Raw genomic sequence first — 23,459 nt, 5'->3', positions numbered from 1 at the left:
GCCAAGGTTGAGAAACACTGATCTAAGGAAATATATGGAAGTATTATTATTATTCTCAGCCTCCTCATCACTATCTTACGAAACTCAAGGTGTTCCATAGCTAAACAAATCAATCATTAAACAATCCTTTTTCCCAGAAAACTAGATCTGTAAAAAGAACATCCCAATCATCAGCCTAGCTTCTCCCAAAAGAACACGTAACATATAGATTCCAAATGCTTGCATTAAGGGTTCCAGTAAATGACTATTCATACCCATAGACACCATATGGGTACATAAATATGTAACCCCCCAGCTGGATTCCACAGCAGGATGGACATTGTTGCACACGGACCAAGGTCCACATCCTTCCAGGAACTCATTATCTTTTCACCATCTCAGACCAAGGACAAAAGTGTGGAAATAAAAATTATATTTGGGCTCTCCCTCAGGATAATGGGGCAGATTTTGCCCTAGGAAGAAAAGTCATTTATTTATTTATTTATTTATTTATTTATTTATTTATTTATTTATTAACTTACTTATTTACTTATTTTTCAAATTTATATAGCTGCCCATCTCATATATAGGACTTCGAGAGGCTGACAAACAATTAAAAGCAAAACAAAAAATAAAATAGAACTATTTAAAAAAAACACAAGAGAAAATAATATAAAAGCATACTAAAAAAAAATCGTAGCTGAGGTAATCACAGCTGACACTCAATACAGCCACTGTGCTAGTTAGGTTACATTCCCTGGTCCCCACGCCCGTTGGCAAAACCATATTTTCAGGGTCTTTTGAAAGGCCAGCAGGGTTGGGGCCAATCTAATCTCCAGGGGGATGATGTTCCACAGGACAGGCGCCACAGCAGAAAATGATGCCTTGGAGCATTGTTTCTCAACCTCAGCAACTTCAAGATGTGTGGACTTCAACTCCCAGAACTGCCTTAGAGAGAGGGCTCTTGTTCAACCCTGCCTCTCAAACAGGGAGTGCTAGTGATCCTTCCAGATCTGAGGGACCAGTAACCACCCAACCCACATAAAATTAGGTAAATGTGGTAACATAGGTGTGGAGAGATGGAAGGGCTCTTAGAATGAGGTTTCCTAGGGACACTAAGAGTGGAGGTGCCATGAGATGAAACTGAGCAGCCTTGGCAGAGAAGGATGCCAGGATTAGCAAGCGGTGGGTGGAGGGGACAAAACAGAGTCAGGACGGGTTCTTGTGGGTTGGCATTGTGGCTTATCAGTCCCAGAGGACCACGCCTTTTTCTTCTCCTCCTCCTTTCATCTGCCTTTTCCTTTCAGGTTCAAAGCTATCAAGGGGGGTGGAATGGGGGGAAGCAATTTCTTGGGGATCAAGGGGGGATTAGGTGTGATGTGGCTTGTTTTGGTGTCTCTTGGCAGCTCCCAGTGCTGGCTGAGGGGGTTTCCGTGCAGGGAGGAGAAGAAGCTAGCTAAGATTTGGGGCCTGCAGAAACCTGCCCCCTTTGAAGGGGGCTTGGAATCCCCCCCAGGCTTGGAGAAGGGGGGGAGGGAGTGGCCCCAGGTGGTACCTGAAATAGTGGTGCATATTGGGGAGGGGGATGAGAAGGAGACTGTGGAGGCATCAATCATACCTTGACTACAAAAGCTTCTGTGAACACTCAAGCATAGAAAAATCCAGACTTTGAAATGCAACCAAGTCCCTCAAATGCTGAGGCAAGCTCCAGAACTTGCCCCTTGCAACCACTCTCACATTCCTTGCCAGTAGCACAGCACGCAGGTAGCCACATGGGAGGGTGTACAAGTGCATACAGGCACTCACGGGGGTGGGGGGAGAGGGGAGAGAGGAAATTGAGTCACCGTTACTAAATAGGCAGGTAATCTGTGACCCTGGAAAGTTTGCAGGACTGCAACTCCCACTTTCTTCCCCATTGGCCATGCTGGCTAGAGCTGGGGGGAGTGGGAGAGCTGCAACACGTGAAGGCTGGCAGCTTCCTTGCATCTCTTTGAATAATTAGCCATTCTTCTGGAAGCTGGACAGATGGGAAGAGCTCATCCCAGGAAAAGGATTAATGGTGAGTGTATCCCCTTCACCATTAAGCATCTCTTGCCAACCAACTTAAACTTACAATATCTTGAAGGCCAGAAAACTGGGTTCTCCAAGATTGTTGCAAGACCGACTGGAGCCCCAGCACATGTCTGTGATGATACCCCACGCAGAATCAGATGGAGGAAGACACGGTTGTCCCGTGGGTGAGAGCCTCCTTTACTCTGAAGGTCACAACCAAAGGTCCAGGGGGAGCCTGGAGTGGTCTTGCCTTTCTCAGGCACTTCATATTTAATGAGAAGTAAAAATCTAACGTGGGTTCATTCCAACTGTCCCTTTCGTTCAGCATCCTGTTTCCATCAGAGGCAGCCCAAAGTTTTCAAGGAATTCTCAATAAATTATAGTGAAGGAAGTTAGAAAGGGAAGGGCAAGAGAAGCCAAGGAAAATGTGTAGTGACCAAACCCGATTACTTAATAAAAGGATTCTAGCCAACTGAGTGGAGAGGACAATCAAATTCAAATACAGTATTTACAACCTTAAACTGCATTACATTCTGTCATTTCAGATAATGATATGTGTACAATTTCTAGCTGTTCCACTAAGATTACATGCACATCCTACTGTGCCTTGAATACCAGGATGCACAAGAAGAAGCTCCAGGGCCATATGATCCAAGCTTTGAGTGCAGTCCCCAACATCTGGAGTGGGAACCTGAGAGCTCTCTCAAAAGTTGCCACCAGAGTGTCATTTTTAACACAATTGAAGGGGAAAATACCAGGTAGTCCTTGTTTAGTGACCACAATTGGGACCAGAAACTTGGCCATTAAGCAAAGCAGTCGCTAAGTGAAATTGTGACTGTGCTTATGATCTTACTTCAGCTTTCCTTTGCTTTACAGACCTGCGAAGGTCATAAATGCAAGAATTGGTTGTAAAGTTATTTTTTCATCACTGTCTTAACTATGAATGGTCGCTAAATAAGGTTAAAAACATGGTATAATCATAATATCTGTCTTTAAAGCCTCCCTCCCAAACCCTCCTACTTTTTAGAGGGCAGCTCCTGAACATGACAGCCAAAAGCAAATATGACCTTATTGAAACTCCCCCCCCCCCCCGCTTCTGCTGAAGACTTTTAGGTAATAAGATTCCTGCATGGTAATCTCTTCCTTGTTATATTGGAATTAGTATATTCAGTCTCTGAACATGGGTAAGGAGAATTAATACCCAGTATGAAGGAGTTAGTCTGTCAGTTTCACTTACTATGGGTTTCTCATTGCTGCAAACAGTTTAATTCAGATTAAAAAAAAAAAACTGGGTTAAAATGACTTTGTGTTTTGGTGTACGTTTCTTCAAATACCCTAACCCTCATTTCTTTGCAATTTACAACAGTTCTTACAAATAATTTTCTTTACCAGAAAACTTCTTTGTACGTTATTTAAATTAAATATATGCACTTTTATACAGACCTTTCTCTGGCAAGCTTCTCCCCCCCCCCCACTTTATTTTTAAACTGCTACCAAACTACACTGCAGAATTTGGAGAGCCTCTGCTTTCAAAACATTTCAGTTCACACCAGTTTGAAAATGCAAGATTATATACGTTCTTGTTCAAATAAATCTTTCCAAGTACCAAGGCTGCTTGGGGGGGGGGGGGGGGGCAAGTCCTTTCTCAATGGAAGGGTGAGGCATGGGGGCCATTCACGAGACCAGCTAGTCAGGCTGAGAGGCCATCACTGCGGGGGCACGTGAGACCCTAGATCTGTTTCTCAACCTTGGCCACTTGAAGAGTGGCATAAAAATAAACTATTAGTATTATTAGTATTATAATTTTAGACATTTACACATTTTGTACACAGAACACATTGAAAAATTCTTACAGATGGAATACCAAGGTCACCACTTCGCAGGAAAGCAAATTAGGTACATACACATTAAAATTCAAACATTTTCTCCTGTATGTGTAATGTAGGCATAAAATGCATTGTAAATTATTATTGTTAGGACCATAGATAGTCCCTTTCCATCCGTGGAATCCAGTTGGATTACTAAATTATGAGACACTTTTTCTGGGCACAACAAAGCAATTTAAGGTAAACACAATTCAGACGAGTGTTTCTCAACCTTGGCCACTTGAAGACGTGTGGACTTCAACTCCCAGAACTCCCCAGCCAACTGGCTGGCTAGGGAATTCTGGGAGTTGAAGTCCACAAGACTTCAAGTGGCCAAGGTTGAGAAAAACTCCCATAGATCAAGAATGCAAGCAGGACAGGACACATGAACCTAAAGGCCTGAGTCAAGGAAAGCAAATCATTTCCTTACCTTTTCAAACTGTCAAGTAATCAATGCCGGACTTGGTGTTAAACTGCGGGCAAGCTGCTGTTTGGATTTTGTACCTCAGGGGTGCCCTAACGGCTTGAGCGTTGGCCTGAGAGATTTTGCTGCCTGAGATAAAAAGATGAGATGCTCTAACTAGACTCATCTCACCGTTACTGCATAAATACCCAGGGCACACAGGCCAATTTTACACCAACCTGTTGCTTTCAGGTTCCAACCCTGCTACAACATACGACGTTGCCAGGATCTGTGCAGCAGCACTCAAAATTTGTCAGATGTGCTATAAACTAGATTTAACGAGCATCTAGTCTGCCTGTTAGAGTGCTTTGTAAGTTGAAAGACATAGTCCTCCACATACTAACCTTTTATGCTCTCCTATACCCATCCATCGCTCCTACCCCTTCTTTTAGATTCTTGCTTTTTATATACACTTTTAGTTTTAAATTTATGTCTTTTATATCTTCTAGCTTTTCATTTTCTTTTTTAGATTTAGAGTTTTATTTTTATTCTTGATGTCTCCTTTATGCTTTTTAAATGCCTGTGCCCCACTTTCCTTATGCTGGCCTATGGCCGTAATAAAGATTTGATGTTGACATGCTCTGATCCCATTCCTTATTAAGAGTTTGAACAGGCCGGCGGGTTAATCTTACTTCAGCACTGGCGATAGGGAACGTCTTCCCCAGCTGCAATTTCAAGGCTACCTTGGGTGGCAGATGGTAATACAGAAACACACAGCTCTGCCTTTTAAGAGAGGGGAATGGATAGGAGGATAAACACACACACATATGCATATCAGTGTCTACCATCAGAAGCAGTTGCTTCACTAATATTAAAGAAGGCCCAACCTCAAGCTCTGAACATAGAACCTCCATATTTGGAAGCAATATACCTGTAATTAGTAAGTGCCCCTGGGAGAGTAAACTGCAAGCAGCAATTGCCTCCTCTTTCATGGCCTGGCATGTTCCTCCTGCTCCTCAGGGTGAAAAGAGGCCCCAGTGAAAGCAGGGGATTTCCCAGAGGTGATATGACGGGTCAGGGCTGCTTGCCTTGTTTCAAGGAACCAAAGCTTCAAAGCGTCACATCTTGAGGACCTTCCGGCTGGGTGCTGCTGGGGAGCAGGCAGCCCCACCAGACCTGAGTCCTGGATCCCCTTTGCAAGAGTGCCCCTGAGCATTGCAGAACGCGTGCCTTTCTCTGCATTGAGTAAGCAGAGCCTGGCACAGCGGGCTGCTGGGATTATGGGTGGAGCTTGGATCCTGGTATTTCTTGGTGGTGGAATAAACCAGGGAGGGCAAACATATCACAGATCCACACCCTACCCAGTAGCTGCTGCAACCGAAGTATACACACAATCCCTCAAACAGTTTGGCAATGAACAACTTCTGCATCTGCCCACACCCAGTTCAGCCTTCTGAGAATCCCAGTGGACGTTGCTTGCTATCAGATGCAGCCACTGGTTGGTCTAGTCCAGGGTTCTTCAGCCTAGGCAACTTTAAGATGGGTGGACTTCAAATCCCAGAATTCTCTAACCAGCAAGGAGTTGAAGTCCACCCATCTTAAAGTTGCCAAAGTTGAGGAACCCTGGTCTAGTCCAATGTTTCTTACAGTGTGGTCCGAGGACCGTTGAAGGTCCCCCAAGACCCTCTCAGGGCTCTGCAAAATCAAAATTATTTGCCTGATATTGAAGATACTTACAAAAATTTAAAACAATGTCACTCCTCTCATTATTATTTATTATTTGTTAAAAAAATATAGGGTTTTTTCATGAAAAATATTTTATTTATGTTAATATCTAATGGGTTTAACATTGTTTTTACATGATTCAGTAAATAGTCTACGAATGCATCAGTTTTAATTTTTAAATATCGATAAATATAACCCATATGAACAAAAGCTCTTTTGGGGTCCTCCATAATTTTTTTTTTAAGCGGGAATGGGTCCTGAGAGCAAAAGATTTAAGAAACGTTGGTCTAGTCTGATGTCTTCACTGATTAGCAGCGGCTGCTCCAGGTTTTAGGCAGAGGTCTTTCTCAGGACCTCCTGCTCAAGTTTCTTTTTATTGGCCCAAGGATCAAACTTCAGAACATCTGCATGAAAACACATGGACTTGCCCTGAAACTATCGTCCCCATTCTAATCATTTAATTAAAAAAAAACCAGACATTTCTAGCCATTACGTCTGCTTTGTTGGGCTTTGAAAGATGATGACCAAGGCTTCTTGAAATTTGGATGGCCTTCACCGCTGAGGATTAGCAATAGATTTCAAAGCTAGGTTTGCAGCAATGTGGGCTGAACACTCGAATGAACAGCCAGCCAGCCAGCCAACCAACTAACCAACCTAAACGATCGAGTTGTCCAAAACGGAATTCTATTCTCACATTTTTCTTCTTCCAGATCATGGAACGTGAATGGCTGCCCTTCATCTTTTGTGTCCATTCCAGCAATCAGGATCTTGGAAGTGGAACTGGATATGTGGGGAAGGAGGGTTGGCGGCAGGCTGTTTGGGGCAGGGGGGTGGGCGGGGGGAGAGGAAAATACTGGTTTTTATGCACACAAGATTGAGCAAGGGTTTTCCCATTCTTTGCCAAACCACTAGAGAGTTAGCCCTGGAGTATCCAAGGATCGTTTTTCCTTTTATGAGCGAGGGACCTGGAGCGAGACTCACATGAGACAAGCTTGGTTTCTCATCTTTAATATATGATTACTGTAGAATAGTTCACATTTGCCTCAGGACCCAAGGCACAGGAAATTTCACATCACCCCTAAGGCTCATACAACAGTGGTCGGCAACTCAATTCTACTGGCAGACCAGTTGACGGATGGCTGGCAAGGAGCCAAGCCTCTTCCTTCTCCTTCGGCTCACTTGCTGACTGTAGAATAACTCTGAGCTGGCTCAGATTAAGAGTCCCAAACTGGTACTGCAAAAATCAAAATCAGTCTTTCAGGAGACTGGCTGGAGATCTAAAAAAAGAAAAACAGCAGCGAGTCACTTTCAGCAATGAGAATGGCACGTTCAACTTAAGGCCAGATACTGTCGATGGGATGAACGTTTTAGGGGCAGGTAGCTCCCCACATTGCTTAACCACGTGGCCTTAAGGGGGCCCCCAAACAACAATATGGCAGCTGCAACACCTGGAACACCAACCCAGATGAGGTCAGGTTGGGAAGAAAGCCAGGTCGATCTCCCCCCAGCACCCCCCACACCCTTGCCCCATTTCTCCCAACGCTGCTACAGCCCAGCAGATGGAGAGCTAGAGAGGGGCTCCATCTCCCCATTCTGTGGCTGGGCAGGATTGATTTTGCTAGCCCAGTGAAGAGCTCAACCAATCCATGGATATGTGGATTTGTCTCATCCTTTTAAAGGCTGTTTAAGCAATGAATCCCATCAGTTAATTAGACACTGACAGAGTTCTCACAGTACACCAGATGAGACTAAATAGAGCTGGGTAGTTTGTGGTTCTGTGTGTTGTGCGAATCCAGACAATATCTTAGCCCGTTGCTTGAAGCGGATCATCGTGTTAAATGGTTCATTTGCCAGGGGAGGGGGGATAGCATGTTATGTGAGCTCAACAATTATGTGCGTTGATTGGATTTAAGATGGAGGACGGTGTTGGAATCCATCCAGTATGTGAGGAAAGATCATCCTATAAAAGATTGATATTAATGCAATAGTTTATTGGCAATAAAGGTGGGGCCATGGGTGTTTGTTGGGGGGGGCGGGTAAAATAAGTCAAAATGGCAGTTGCAACTGTGTGATGGAAGCCACACAGCTTTTTATGTGCACATAAAAAGGAACAGGGTTTAATTACACTGTTGCGGCTGCCATCTTGACTTTACCTCTCCTGCAGATGTCTCTCGGTGGGATGTGTGTGCACATATGTTTGTGTGTGTGAGAGAGTGTTAGATGTGGGCAAAATGCCCCAAAAGATACATTTTATTTTATCCTTCCTCATAAAGTTAGAATTTGGGGTCATCTAGTCAAATAGTTTGGCAGGAGATTTAGGACAGACAAAAAAAAAATTCCCCCACACAACGCATCATTAATTTGTGGAATTTGCTACCACAGGATGTGGTGATGGCCGCTAGCTTGGATGCCTTTAAAGGGGAATCAGACAAATCCACAGAGGCAAACCCTACCAGTCATGATAACTACATATTTTCCCCGTGATCAGATTCAGTACCCCTCCACATGTTGAGGAGAGGACTGTAACTTTTTACTGAAAGGTTGTGGCCCAAGGATAGATGATATATGCCTTGCATGTAGAAGGCCTCTAACTCTAACCACCTCCAGACAGGGAAAGCTCTCAAAAGCTTTGGCTGCGCTCTCACAACACACTCCACCACTGTGGTTCATCAGTTTATGTCTCAATGTTGTATGAATCCATCCAGTGGTAACTTTATGGTTCAGTGTGCTCTGTAAACCATTGGCTGAACTGTGTGCTAACTCCAGATTAGCATATCATGCGAACGCAGCCAGGGTATAAGTAGGCTTTCCCAAGCTAGCGCCCTACAGATGTGTCAAGATAATACTCCCAAATGTCCAGGGTAGCTGGAATTCTGGCGGTTGCAGCCCCAACTCCTCGTGAGGGTACCAAGGTTGGGGAAGAGTGCTGGGAGTAGTTGTGAAGTGGAAATTTGGTTAGTCACTGTGGCTTGTGTTTGCACAACATACTAACTAACCCAGGAGCTGGCTGAGCAGGGAAGAGATGGACTTTTGATCTCATCAACGGGAGCTTGCTGTCATCCTTTGTAGCCACTCTGGCAGTCTACTGCAGAAAAATGCCCTGTCAAACATACTGCCAACCCAAGCCTTCCTGGCCTAGTCCACATTTGGAAGAACCCAATAGGGCCCACCTTGACTGTTGGATTTCAGCTCCCATCTGTTCCAGCCAGCCTGGCCAGTGTCAAACAACTGTGGGAACTGTAGATCAAAACATCTTCAGCCTTATCTTGTGAGCTGGGAACTAAAGCTATTCTGGGCTAGCCTTTGTGCAACCCAAGCAGAGGGCAATCCCATGCGAGATTGTTTCCTACCCCACCGCCCCATGTGGGACACAGGACACTGCCCCAGGGAGGTTCTCTCTTAATCAAACAGGTGGTTCCGGAGGGGGGACAAGTGTGGGGTGCGGAGCGGGTGGCAATTTTTGCCTCTTCCTGTCCATTAATTAAAGATTAAGGAGGATGAAAATCAAATGGTGACAGTGTGACAGGCCCTGCCTTCATCTGGCCTCCAGCTGCAAGAACCGGCCTCAAAAATCTCCACTTCCCACCCACTCAATGCCACATCCCTTTTCTTTTAATTTGGCCCTGATGAATCCCAGAACTGATGCTGCAGCAGAGGACACCCCCTTCCTCTCCCACCGCTGAAGGCCACCCCTGGCCTAAGATGCAATGTGGAAATTAAAGAAAAACTGAAGCTAGAGTTGGTCAAATACAGTAATGGTAAATTCAGCGCCTGTGTGTATCCAGACGGTGTCTTCTCCAGCCTGGTACCCTCCACTATGATGGGACTACAACTCCCAGAATTCCACAGCTGGCAGATTGCCTTGCATGATGAAACACATGGCGTGCCAGCTGTGGAATTCTGGGGTTTGCAGTCCCAACACATCTGGAGGGCACCAGATTGGGCAGGACTTTCTGTATTTGTGAATATTTCAGCAATAGACTGTTAGGTATGTTTTCAGGCTACTCAATGAGAAACTGAACCATAGTCCACTTACCATAAAGCAGTAGGTCATAGCAGCAGTTCTGCTTTTCACTGACTCCAAGCTGGCAGCCTAACGCAGTACAGCATATTCAGCCATTAAATTCTAGAGAAGACAGAGAAGGAGGAAGTCCGAGATACACTGTGTTGTTCTTCTCACCAGTTTCTGAGCAGGAACGCTCTACTTCAGGGTTTCTCAACCTTGGGAACTTTAAGAGGTGTGGACTTCAACTCCCAGAATTCCCCAGCCAGCTGGCTGGGGAATTCTGGGAGTTGAAGTCCACACCTCTTAAAGTTCTCAAGGTTGAGAAACACTGCTCTACTTGAATGGCGACAAACTGTTGTTTGCAACCGAGTCCTTAAAAACGCACAGCCCTATTTTGCTAGTCAAATTGCACCAAATTCACACAGAGGCATTCGGACACACCCCAAAGCACCCCGACAGAAGTTCTCATAGCGCAGCCTTCCTGACTTCAGCTCTGTTGTCCCTGATGTTCCCCAGAGCTGGTGTTAGGGCCCTCCTAAGTGGCTTTCAAGGACCTTTCGGTACCTCTTTGGCTGCGTCAGTGATAGCAGAGCCCTCAGCCTGAAAAAGTTCTGGGCTGAGCAGAAGCAGAGACTTTGCAAACGGCCCGCTTAATTGCACCGGAACAAAAAAGGCCCTCTTGCCAGCTTTGGGATCTCCCTGCCCCATGGGAATCTCTGGTTCTCCCTCCTTATCCTCTCCCTCCCCCCTCCCCAGCTCCGAGTAACCCAATCCTCCATGCGCATCAGCGAGGAATGGCTTTCTTCCTCCACCCCCCCTTCCCCGCTCAGATCTGCCTCCAGCTGCACCTGGCAAATGTTGAGCCTGCTCTGATCTCGCTCCTGTTTGAAGCAGGGTGCCTGAGATTCCACGCATGCTGCCTTTTGTTCCTCTCATCCTATAGTCTACCAGGCACATCTATTTCTGTCTCTTGCTCCTGGCATCCAGCTACCAAAGGGGATGGCAACAAATGTGTTAAAAGGAGGAGATGGATGCTTTGGGATCAGTCAGGGGTGACCCCAGGGAGGGAGGCACAAAGCGGGGACAATCCAGTTGGGTCCCCCCGGTGCAGGGATCCAAAGCGTCACCAGGGGAGCCAGAGGGCTTTCCTAGCCCTCTGTCCCCACAGGGTTGCTGTATGAGGGTGTGCCGTTTAGCCAGTGGTACCCCTCTGAGTGATGTGCCCTCAGAAAAGTGGTGGGTGGGGGTGAGACAAACATCAGGTTTAATTTTCTTTCATTTCATTTCGTGAACATTTACACGCTGTTCGTAATTTGAATGGTAATTAGGTACGGCTAATGGATCAATTCAGTTCAACCCTTTCCTTATGTTAGAAAGATGAGCCGATAAATGTTGTGTTGCCTATTACAGTAAAATACCTTGACGGATCTTTGCAGTGGTGCTTAATGCAAGAAGCAACTGCTGCTTTTCTGTCTTCTGCTACGAAAACAACTTATAATGGGCTGAATGTTGTCCTGGGACATCCACGTTATTTATTATATTTATTAGCATACATTTTACTGGTTTAATGTATTTGAATCTGTAAGCCCCTCTTACTGCTTTTTATTAGGAATTTTTAGGATCTGTGACTGTAATCAACGGATCGGTAGCTTTGAGGTCCCTGGAGCTTTGGGTGTGACCACCTGGCTCCAGATTGTGCACGTCCGCTATGTGAGAAAGTTGCTTCAGTGATTCCACACCACAGGCTTATAACTCCTCCACCTTTGTCTCACATTCTTACACATCCCTTCACGCCCTGTCACCACATGTGGATGGGCTGTCAAAGCAACATGGTTGGCCTTGTCCTTCCAGCATAGGCACATCATATAGGCACAAGCACATCTCCAGGGGAGGTGGGTGTGGGAACAGCTAGTCCATAGTGGGAGGAATGCGTTACACAACCCTCCAGATGGAGTAACATAACCCTTCTGCCAGATGTGTGTCAGACATCCGCATGTGTCATTCACAGAGAGGAGGGAGATAGCAAACGTTATCAAGGGTGTGCGTGTATCTGCCAGTGTATCAGAGACAAGGAGCAGGAGCTGTTGGTGCACCACAATGGAGACACCTGCTTATTCGGCCTTTTTTGCAGTTGGGCAAATTTGTGAGTGCAAAAGCACACGCCCATTGTCAGTAAACAGGCAATTACGCATGCAAGTGAGTGTACTTGTGAGAGATGGGCGTGCTGATTGATAAAACGATAGTTATCCTTTTCAAGCTTTGATCATACTGAAAATCTATCTCATCTAGCAACTTACATTTGGTCTCATTTGATGCCTATAGGCCTCCCCACTGTTGCCCGTTTTCTAGCAATTAGTATCCAGTGGTACACTGCTCCTGAACGTGGCAGTTCCACTTAACTACTGCTGGCTTTTATTATTACTAATCCGAGCATTTAGCAATTCACTGTGGGTTCTGTGCTATATTTATCTCATAAGCAGGCTTCAGAGAGCTTTAAAGGAGGCATAAAAGTTTAAAAGTCAAAAGATTTGGCACTATATAAATGTGATGAATAATGAATGAATAAAATAATCAACAAAAGTATAATGGCTAACATGTGTGAGAGCAGCAATAGTTATTTATTAAAAATGGACAGCAGTTGTGTGTGTGTGTGTGTGTGTGTTTGAAACTTAATACAAGTGAGTGCAATATAATATATATGTGTATGTGAAAGAACAGAAGCTTTTGTGCTGGAGGCGATTCAGGCAGCTGTTGAAGTTTGCAGAGGAGGGAGGACTGGTTTGGAAAAAGCAACTGAGTGTGTGTGTGTGTGTGTGTGTGTGAGAGAGAGAGAGAGAGAGAGAGAGAGCGAGAGCGAGAGCGCATATATGTGTTTTAATACTTGAGTGTGGTATTGACCTTTGATGCAATATGCCCCTAAATCTTTCTCTTAATGTCTTCCACTTTGATCACTGCAGGATATGCTGTTTTAAAGAAAATGCTAAACCAGGATGGGTAGAGATGAATGAGGAAAGTTTGGGGGCACAATACTGACAATTTTGCCTGAAGCAGAAGTTTGTCAGAAGTTTGTACATATGTATGTTTTGGATGTAACTTCCTATCAGTAGGTGTGATGAATTCTGTGTAATATGTGGGTATGCCAGTGCTATTAAAGAACACACCAAGGCGGTCTGTATATGCATCCTCTTACTATGGTTTGTGAGTCACTATAAGTGCAGACGTGTTGATGTGGTGTTTGACATGTGGCAATTGGTGTATACAGTCCTTTGAGCCACGCTGCCCTTTATTTATCTCACTAAATGTTCTGGGATTGACTTTTAAAATCAAAAACAGGTCTCAGTCTGAATCAGGCCCATCTGTAGCACTCAGTTTGGTTAATGGCACTAGACCTCTATCCATTTGCACATCTTGACGAAAAGGTCAAGAAAGACATTTTTTAAGACAAAATACCAGATACACCTATAGAATTTGGTCTTACGAAAGAATCAGAGCTGCTGTTGATTGACTTTTCTTCTTCCCCACCCCCGCAAAAAAGGGAAATTGTAAGCTAAACCTCATATTTTAAGTCCCATCACATGTAATAAGTAGGACAGGTACTGCTCTGTGGAGTTGGTCTTTGCCTTGCGATTGGAACTTGACGTTGGATTGAGAAGCTGAATCCAGACAGAAACGTAGCCAGTGCCGTTTCCCAGCCCGCTTGCTGCTCCATACACGGCTCATGAATTCTCATTTGCACTGAACACCGCAAATGTCCAGTTCTTGGCATTCCATACCTCTCGAGTGTGACCAAGAAAGAAAACAAAGGAAGTGGGACTGACTGCTTCCATGCAAGCAAAAACAAGACATTTTGTAAGAAGAAGTTGTGCCAGACTTGGAGGTACTTTTGTAGAGAGAGTGAAATCTGTAGCTTGACTTTCCCAGCAAAAGCCCCCAGTGGATCCTCTAAGAAACATTGCAAAGTTTACAACCTCAATCCATGTACTGATTATCATGAGATATAGTTGTGCCTTCGGGTCAGTCGACTCCTGGTGACTGCCTGGACAAGTACCTGCAGTTTTATCGGCAGCATTTTTGGAAGTAGTTTGCCTTTGCCTTCTTCTCAGCGCTGAAAGGGATCGAGTAGCCCAAGGTCACCAAGGCTTAAGAAGTCACGGTCTCCCGGCTTCTTGTCTGATGTCTTTAATCACTACACCAAAGTGGCTCTCTTGCCATGATGATAGGATTGTACCAAGAAAGACAGGATAACATCAATGAGATTTTCATAAGTCCATTTCCCTTATAGTGGCACTTCTGACCCCATCATTCCCTGGACTTATTTATCTGCTTGCTCACTACCGTCTCCAAGCAAACCAAAGAACTATGCCCCTCAATTTCCTTTCTTCCTTGGGGCAGCAATGCCATTTGGACCTACCAGCAAAGCACAGGGGCCGTGAGGACATGGGTAGGAGAGATGACTGACTGTCGGCCTATGAATCGACCCAGGGCTAACTAGACAAACACTTCCTTCTCTGGATTATAACAGGATTCTTTCATTGGCCTGCTGGTTCTTGCTTAGTCAGATTGGGTTTCTGCGTCATGTTCCCCTCTGTCCTACATAAGGGCCCTGTGTCCTTCATGGCCACTTAGAACAGCCTTCCCAAATGCAGAGTTTACAGTTTGGTTGGGCTGTAATCCCATCATCTCCAGCCAACACTGGCAGAGATGTGCCAGCTGCAGATATCACATCTGGAGGCTCAAGGCTGGGGAAAGGTGCTGTAGAATGCAGGCAGGTATAGCAGGATGGTGGCCCTATCAAAATGGGCAGCAAGAGGGAAAAGGAAGTTTTGTCTCCTGATCAACCCTCCTGCCTGTGCAGGGCTCACAGTGACACTGAGGGCCATTGTGGCTTAAAGTTAGCCACACAAATCTTTGGGCCAATGAAGATTTGGTTTTTCTTGGATGTGTGAGATGAGCAGTAATATTAAAGAACAAAGCCTTGTAGAGATAGGATACAGGTAGTTCTCATGTAGTGACTGCCTCATTTAGCGAGCATTCACAGTCACAATAGTGTTGAAAAAGTAACTGTATGACCAATTCTCATATTTATGACCTTCGCAGGTCTGTAAAGTAAAGGAAAGTTCAAGTTAAGACTGTAAGCACAATTGCAGTTTCTCTTAGCGACTGCTTCGCTTAACAACCAAATAGCTGGTCCCAATTGTGGTTGCTAAGTGAGGACTACCTGTAATTGCAATGGGTTCCTAATAAACCCAGCAGTGTTTATCTACCCCATACTAAATCTTAAATTCAGACTCACAAAATGCAGTTGTATTCCTACATGTTGTCCCTAAGCAAATAAACCATATTGTGGCTTAATGTGATGGACTGGTTCAAAATGAGAGCTGGGCTCCCACAACATCAAGGCTACCAGATCTGGCCTGCAAAAATCTCACACTTCCTGTATCTCTCTGGCACCATCTAGTGGTCATCCAGAGCTTTGCAGCCTGGTTCTGGTAGCCCTACACAATATTGCTGAACCACTAACTATGTACCAAAATCCATTTTAGCTTGTCTAAGGAGTGGTGGGAACCCAGCTAGCTTGCTGTACAACTGACCTCCTTGTCAATTAAAAATAGAGAGGGCCTGTGCCTTTCAAGAGACAAAGAAAGGCCATTAAGCATAGGGGCATCATCCAGTGTGGGGTGTACGTGTGCCCATGTGTCCTTTCCACAGCCTGGGAATCCTCCCAGTTGCTCCCTCCATTCCATCGCACTCTGAACACACAAGTTTCCAAATTGTTAGTTAAAAACGTTATTTTCCAACCACAGACAACTGTTTGACATTACTGCCGAGTGAGGGGAGGCAATCCAGGGGCTGGGCCGCAGGGAGGGCGTGTGGCCATATGGGAGAAGCAGGAGAACCCAGGAGCTGTGGGCTCCACCTTGGCTTGTTGCAGGCAAAAGCCACCAGCTGGCCTTGTGACAGGGAGGTAGTGTGGGGGGAGAGTTGGACTTGGCTTTATCCCACGTTTCGGAGGGAAAGAGGTGCTGGGGGACATTTCTCCTTTCCCTAGAATGGATGTCCTTTATTTCAGACAGGCTTTCGGCACCCTTGACACATTTGCGACAGTGCCTCAGAACCCCCCAAACTGATTAAAAATTACCTATTTGTAAAGATGCCTTGAAAAAAAGGCAAAGTAGGACAGGCAGAGGAAAGAAAATGTACTTCGTTCTTACCCAGGTTGTAACCCTATATTAGTAAAAAGTGCTACGGGGTTCACCCATGCCCATCCCTCCCTAATCAGGTACCTTGTGTTTGACTACAATTCCATCCCCAGCAGCCATCCTGGTGCCCTCCCAATGTTAGATTATAAGTCTCAAGATGACTGGGGTGATGGGAACTGTCACCCCCAGGTTAGGAGGGACTGATTTACAAGGCATTGTTAAAATTAATTACATTTCCGTGCAATCAGCAACTCTAAATTCACGTTAACCAACCTGCCACTTAATTAATCAGGCTTGCTAAAGAGTAGTAAAAAAAATAATTTTCCCTAAGCTTTTAGTGTGTGCTTTATGCAAAGAAACAGGAATTTTAGATCCATTAAAGAAAGATTTATGCCTGCATGTATTATATGACTGGGTTTGTCTAACTTAACCGGCAGTCAAATATTGATTTGACCCTGCTGGAAAAGCATTGTGCTCGTGGATTGCGATCATCCAAGGGGCCCTCTCTGGAATGGCAGATTAGTGATGTCCCTTGGCAAACCAGCAGCGCATTAATTGCTCACTGTCATCAAGTAACAGATACTTTTATCAGCATCCCAGATTCTGGAAATGGGAAGGGATCGCAGAAGCGACTTAGTCCAACCCTAAATGAGACAGTACAAAGTGTGGCGGGCTGATCTGCACCAGGAACACGCGGGATTTGACTATAATAAATAAATAAATAAACAAACAAACAATAAATAAGCCCACTTGCTTTCCCCATTTTAGGTCCATCAGATTTGGGCTACAAAAAACTGGACAATCACTAGAAGGCAGGAAAAACTTACAAGTTTACTAAATCTTACTAACACTTATTGATCGTCCACATTTTTGCAGTTGGATCTGGTCGCCTTACCCATATAATCCAGATTTCAGAGTGAATGCAGAAGGGGTGGGAAGTTTGTTACCCAAATTGCAAGAGAAGTAAAGATGTTCTATTCCCCTTATCTTTTTTAAAAAGTTCCCTTAATTAGTATTTTTGCAGGCAAGAGATAGATACAATTTTAGAGAATCCAGCAGTAACTTCAGAAATGTAATTAATGGCCTCCTAATGTTGATAATTCCAGATTTACTTATGGAGGTGGGTGGGATGGGAAGGATTTTTGGAAAGTTAGGTTCATGAGCCCTGGATGGTAGTCAGATGAGCTTTTAATATCATGAAAACACCACCATGACCATTTTTCTTCCCTTCTTGCTACAAGGATCTCCATGTATAAAAATCAACCCCCAACCAGTTTATCATCCCACCACTTTTACGTGGGGAGGGCTAGTGGAGGATGGTAGCAACTCAAAATGGGCTTAATAAAGTATACCTAACTGAATGTAGGATTAATCCCAATATCCTGTGGTGATCTTCCAATTTCTAGCAATCTGGGCTGAGGTTTTATCCACGTTAATGTTGGCATTTTAATGCAGCATAAATTCCTTTAGAAACGGGGTGTTTGCTACTCTCCTTCAATTACTACCATCACGCACAGCTCGCTCTGCTTCTGCCGCTGCCCCCCCCCCCGCAGCTGCTTAGGGAAGCAGAAATCTGTTGCTTCCTTCCCCACATAAATCAGTCATCGTGGCCTCTTGACTGCCAGATCTGCGTCTGGGTGTCTAATAGAGGTCAGTTTGTAAAACATTGGGGTACATGACAAAGAGTGCAAGGGGGGGCAGTCTGAGCCAGAGGTGGCGGTTGCATGCTACTTGTCCTTGGGGGTCCATGCACACTGCAGCTGAATGGGTGGGTGGGCTGGCAGGTGTGGGGGAACCCTGCCAGGACAAAGGCACCCCCTCCTTCCCCCACTGCTCCTCTCCTCCTGGCAAAGAAACCGGTTGGTCTGCCCCAACCTGCTGAAATTGGCAGGAGAGAGACAGCAGCTTAATGAGAAAGTGTGAAAGATGAGGGCCTGGGGGAAAGGGAGGGCAAAGGCAGGGGACGCCTGGGTTTGGTGGGAGGGGGCTAAAAGAGAGGTTCCTGGGCCAGGAGAGAAACTTGTCATCTTGATTCAGGCAGATCTCACCCCAGAACTTTAGAGATAACAAATGCAATCGTGTATATCTATATTCTACCGAACCATGTTGGGGTGGGAATATGTAAGCTTTCAAGTTTCATAGAAGCCTTCAGCAGAACAGAAATGGCCAGGGTGGGGAAAGGGAGGAGGAGGAAACATAAAGGATTCTGAGTTGCATACAGCTAGAAAAAGATTCCCTTAAGTTGCCACTTGATTGAATTTATTAACTATATGAACTACAATCAGTTAATGAATTAACAGTATAATCTTTTGCCCAGTTACTTGTGCATAAGTAAAGTCAATGGGACTTTCTTTGGAAATATAAGATATGCTGTGAATCCGAATACAGGTAGTCCTCACTTAGCAACCACAATTGGGACCGGCAACTTGGTTGTTAAGTGAAGCAGTTGCTAAGTGAAATCGCAACTGTTTGTGATCTTATTTCACCTTTCCTTTGCTTTACAGACCTGCGAAGGTCATACATGCGAGGATTGGTCATAAAGTTACTTTTACCATCATAACCATGAAAGTTGCTAAACGAGGCAGTCACTAAATGAGGACTACCTGTAGTTTTATATAGGAAGTAGACTATCCTTCCTTTTCTTGGGTTTAAGATGATGGGGCCTTGCACAACTTAGAAGAGCAATCTTTTCTTTATATGTGACAAGAATTGCCTGTTCTAAGATACAGACTGCTGGTCATTATTTTATAAGTATGTATACTAAAAATAAAGGCTTATTAAGCTAGCTAGCTTTTCATAATTCAACATTGCTTGAAAAAAGTGGATCAGATTAACTAATTAATATAACTGCTTGATTGTTTAAGGTATCAGCCTTAAATAGTACCATAAAACTAGAGTGCAAACAGATAAAGACTTAGCTGATAAAGGGGCAGTTTATAAAATGCTTAGCATGAAATAAAGGTTATTTCCCTTGTTTGGTGCCTTTGGTCCCTGGGTTTGCGTCCAATGACAGCCTTCCTCAGGCAAGTACCCTCCAGATGTGTTGGGACCACAACACCTAACACATCTGGAAAGCCTCAGGCTGGGAAAGGCTGATGTACATTGAAAAGTGATAGGGTATAGCAATTTACAGCAATTTAACAAGGGGGAAAAGGATGCATTTGCTCAAAATTGATGAAAAGGAACATAAAATGGTAATGCTTTTTTTTAAGAAGACATTCCTGATCTCTCTTTAACAATAAGATCTTTTTGACAAGTTGTGAGCACTTGGATATTGTAGTAGGACAGCAGAAATCTGAGACTGATGGAGGGATTCTGGCAATGTAGAAATTACTGTTCATGTGAGCCTCTTGCAACTATAGATTGGATGTCTACTATTTTATGGGGTAATAGTATTTATTTAATACAAGCATTGATCCTCCAACCATCTCTTTCAAAAGTTGCTTTATTGAAAACTATCCATGATGAAATTACTAAACTGCACAAAGTGCTGAGTTTTAATTCTGAGGCCAAATTTTAAATTTATAACCCATGTTTGTGGAGTCCATCGGAGTTGGGCAGCCAGTAAATAATAATAATAATAAAAAATTATTATTATTATTAGAAGTCAACTTTGCTGCCCAGATCTCAAATGTATAAAACCCAAATGAGCCAAAGGGATGTAGTACAGTAATTAAGGGGTTAGACTAAGAGTCAGGAGACCCGGGTTCCAGTCTACCCTGAGCCATGGAAACTCACTGGGTGACTTCAGGCCAGTCACTCTCTCTTAGCCCAGTCTACCTTGCAGGGTTGTTGTTGCTGTGGGGAAAAACAGGAGGAGGGAGTGCTCTGTGTGTTGCTGAATGAAAAGGTGGGATATAAATCAAACAAATAAATGTTGAAAGTGTGAAATTCATTGGTAAATTTTACATTCTTATTTTTCTCCTATCAATATCCCTGTTGCATAAATTTGTTCTTCTGGTAGGTGGCTCTCAGCACAACTTGAAAACTGACATACTAGATCTAGCTCAAGATACCATATGCAACCTGAGTTGTTAGTTTTCTTCTCCCCAATCAGATATAATTCCCACTGAGTTAGCAGTTTCCTCCCAAGGTTACTGTGTCGATGGTGGCATCTTTAATCAGCTCAGGTTTTGTCTGCCTTTGCTTGAGTCCAACCTGGATGACAGCTAAACACAAACAGCTTCTCTAGTACAGCTAAAATGCAAACAGCATTTTTGAGCAAATGCGCTAGTACGCCAAAAACCCATCTTAAATTAAATCCTGAATGTAGCGTCAGGATGCATGTATGACCGGTGCCAATATGGCTGAAAAGCAGGGCAGGCCTTTCACAGGCCCTCTCGCCTTGCAAGCTAAGAACCAGTTTTGAGCGATGAGAAGAACAACTATTCATTATCTTTGGTGGGATAAAAGTCCTTTTTCCTGCCTGTGCTCAGTTTGCCATCTAGTGGCTCTTTTCAGTAACTTCAGTCACTTCCTAAAGCAAAGCATCTCTTGATTTGCCCTGGCTGCTATAAATGGAATTTGGTTTAACCATCTTGACTCCCCTCAGTCCTCTAAGGAATACTACTACATTTATGAGAAAGTTAGAGATCTCTAATAGGGGAGTCACTCATTATCCCCACAAATTCCCAGTTTTCTTTTGAACGACACTTAACAATCAACCCAGTTGATCTTATGGCTCAGTGCTAACTTAGAGACAGGTCATCGATTTTTATCTGCCTTGCCAAAAATGAGATTCAGTATGGGCACTGAAAAGTTGCCAGGTTCATCTGGATCCCACTTTCACCTTCTGGCCTAGAACAAAAAGGTGTGAGAGAAGAAATACCACAGATGTGATCTCACGTCTGTTGTCCTTGGTTATGTGACAATTACTCTTTACATAGAATAATATTCCAGGTAATCCTCTCCACAGCACCAATTGTTTCTGGTGTATTTGTTCTGCCAAACATAAACATGGTGGAGGATGGAGGAAGGGAGGGAAAGAAGGGGGCCTCCCTACAAGAGATGATGATGATACCTCCATGATTCTTAGGTCTTGGCTAGGACCCAAATCATTGGAGTTAACACCCAGTCAAGGAGACTGCAATCTTCATTTGGATGAACAGAATCGTCGTCGTCGTCATCATCATCATCATCGTCTGATTTTCTTATTCTTTTATTGCAACTTGCCACCGCTCCCTGGTTCCATATAACTGAAAGGAAAGGTGAACATGAACAGGTCATCCTTGATTGTCAAAAGAATGTCTACACTTTCCCCCCTTGTAAAGGTGACACCACTGTGTTACAAAAAAATAAGGGGGGAAAAACAAGTGAAGTATGTACTCGATGGTTTGGGAGCACTCTTTGTTACATATGGCTCAGACGCCCAACAGTGTATTAAACTGTTCTTATGAGACCATTTGTAGGTAGAGAAAAAAATTCTCTCTCCTCAGGTAATAGGAGCCCTGCTAAGTGCAATGAACCTTGCTTCCCCACACACAACCAGTTCTAGGATTAAAAGGCCTAGATTTCCAACTCAGATACCACTCCTTGGAAAGCTCCCCCCTGGCTCTTTTTCAAAAGTAAGAGTTAACCATGGTTCTGGAGTTTCTGATGGGTCACTCCAAGACCCTTCATGCTTATCAAAGATGCTGAGTTCCTAATAAGATTACCAAATGACTGTACTTTCTGGCTGACCACCAAAGCAGGAAGGAGGGAATCCAGAACTTTAGGATTTCTATCAGCAGTGCGATTTATTAGATTTATATCCCATCTTTCATTGAGGAACTTAAGGTGGCATCCATACTGCTCCATCCTATTTTGCCCCATGTCAACCCTGTGAGACACAGAGAGCTAAGAGACAATGATGGGCCCCAAATCATTCAATGAGCTTCCAGGGCCAAAAGTGGGCCTCCCTGCTCTTAGCCTAACGCCTTAACCATTAGCTCACATTGTAGATAGCACATGATTGTACTATCATAGCACACCTATGTATATAAGGCATTAGCAAAGATGGTACCAACTTAACATGCTTCACCATTCGGAAGTTTGGGCAGTCTTCCAGGGTTTTTTCTGCAGTGATCCTGTCTATTGAAAACTCTTTCAGTAAAGTTCACCAGGCACACGCAAGGATTCCTTGAGGTCTCTGGTTAAGAAACAATTCAAAAGTTGTTGAGTCTGCTACCTGTAAATGCTATTTTTTAAAAGATTTTTTTTTTTCAGTTGAGATTGCCTTTGGGGACATTTTCATACTATTCTGAAACTTTTGTTGTATGTTTGTTTTGGAGGCTTTTAAATTTATCTCAGCCTCTTCGAATTATGCAAATTGACTGGAGGGTAGGTAGATACATTTTTCACCTTGCACTCTTTCCTTGGTACCCCCATACCTGAGTTCATGCGAAGTCTGGTGTTCCTAACTAACCCAGCAACATGTGCAGAGAGGCACCATGTTATTGTGCTCCTCTTAAAAATCAAACAGTGTCTCATGCTGCCTTATAGGACAAGAGTTTAGGGATGGACCATTCCTAGGGTTTCTGACCAAAAGACATAGTCCATCTCTTCCTCCTTAATGGGTTTTTTCTATTGAGTTTTTTTTTTTTTTAAAGGAAAAGTAGTAAATGGCAAATACAGGACAGTAACTAAGGACCAGGGTGTTACCTGGATTCCCTGTAAAATTTAATTAACAAGGCAAAGCAAGTGTCAGATTAAAATCCCACCTGAAAGGACCCAAGTCTGTAAACAAACACTGATCCCTCTAACTCGGTTCTGCAATTCCTGATTGGCACTGGTTCCCTGAAACTTATCTTGGCCAAGGAGCTTGGCCTGTCCTTCTCCAGGGTGAAGCCACCATATTTCCCATTCGTTTTCATCACTGCTCTTTATTACCCAGAACCCAGTCTTCCACCTTTCTACCTCTGAGCCTTCCCTAGAGATGCTCCTTCCCTTCCCCGGGGGGAAAGCACTCTGCACATACTCAGAGGCCATGCACTCAAACAACAACAACACAACAACAACAACAACCCAAAGCATGCTGCTAAGTCGATACCTTCCTGCCCTTCTGAGAAAGAGAAAAGGGGCCTGGGAGGGCAAGGGAGGAGCAGCGGCCCATATGCGCGCCATTGGGCCCCGGCGCATCCCAGGGGGCGGAGGGAATCGCCCAGCGAGGGGCCCGGCTCGGCGACTCCTCCATGGAGCAATCGTGGCAAGGCAACCCTGCCCAGCCTCCCCCTCCCCCTTTGGGCGAGGGG

General features: G+C 44.4%; 1 long non-coding RNA gene across 1 annotated transcript; it reads right to left on the bottom strand.

Moving 5' to 3' along the window:
* Positions 1 to 17,047: 17,047 nt before the first annotated feature.
* Positions 17,048 to 23,433, bottom strand: LOC112540172 (uncharacterized). Its single transcript, XR_003084237.2, has 3 exons — positions 23,258 to 23,433; positions 22,236 to 22,357; positions 17,048 to 21,425 (listed from the first exon to the last, which is right to left on the bottom strand). It is a non-coding gene; the product is annotated as an uncharacterized LOC112540172 (long non-coding RNA).
* Positions 23,434 to 23,459: the final 26 nt, after the last annotated feature.

The sequence above is a fragment of the Python bivittatus genome, unplaced genomic scaffold (assembly GCF_059951505.1).
Source record: "Python bivittatus isolate LINGU-HERP-01145 unplaced genomic scaffold, Pbiv_v1 ctg000440_np1212, whole genome shotgun sequence".
NCBI classification, from domain to species: domain Eukaryota; kingdom Metazoa; phylum Chordata; class Lepidosauria; order Squamata; family Pythonidae; genus Python; species Python bivittatus.
The sequence above is the reverse complement of the archived record's forward strand: the minus strand, read 5'-3'. Positions and strand labels throughout refer to the sequence as shown.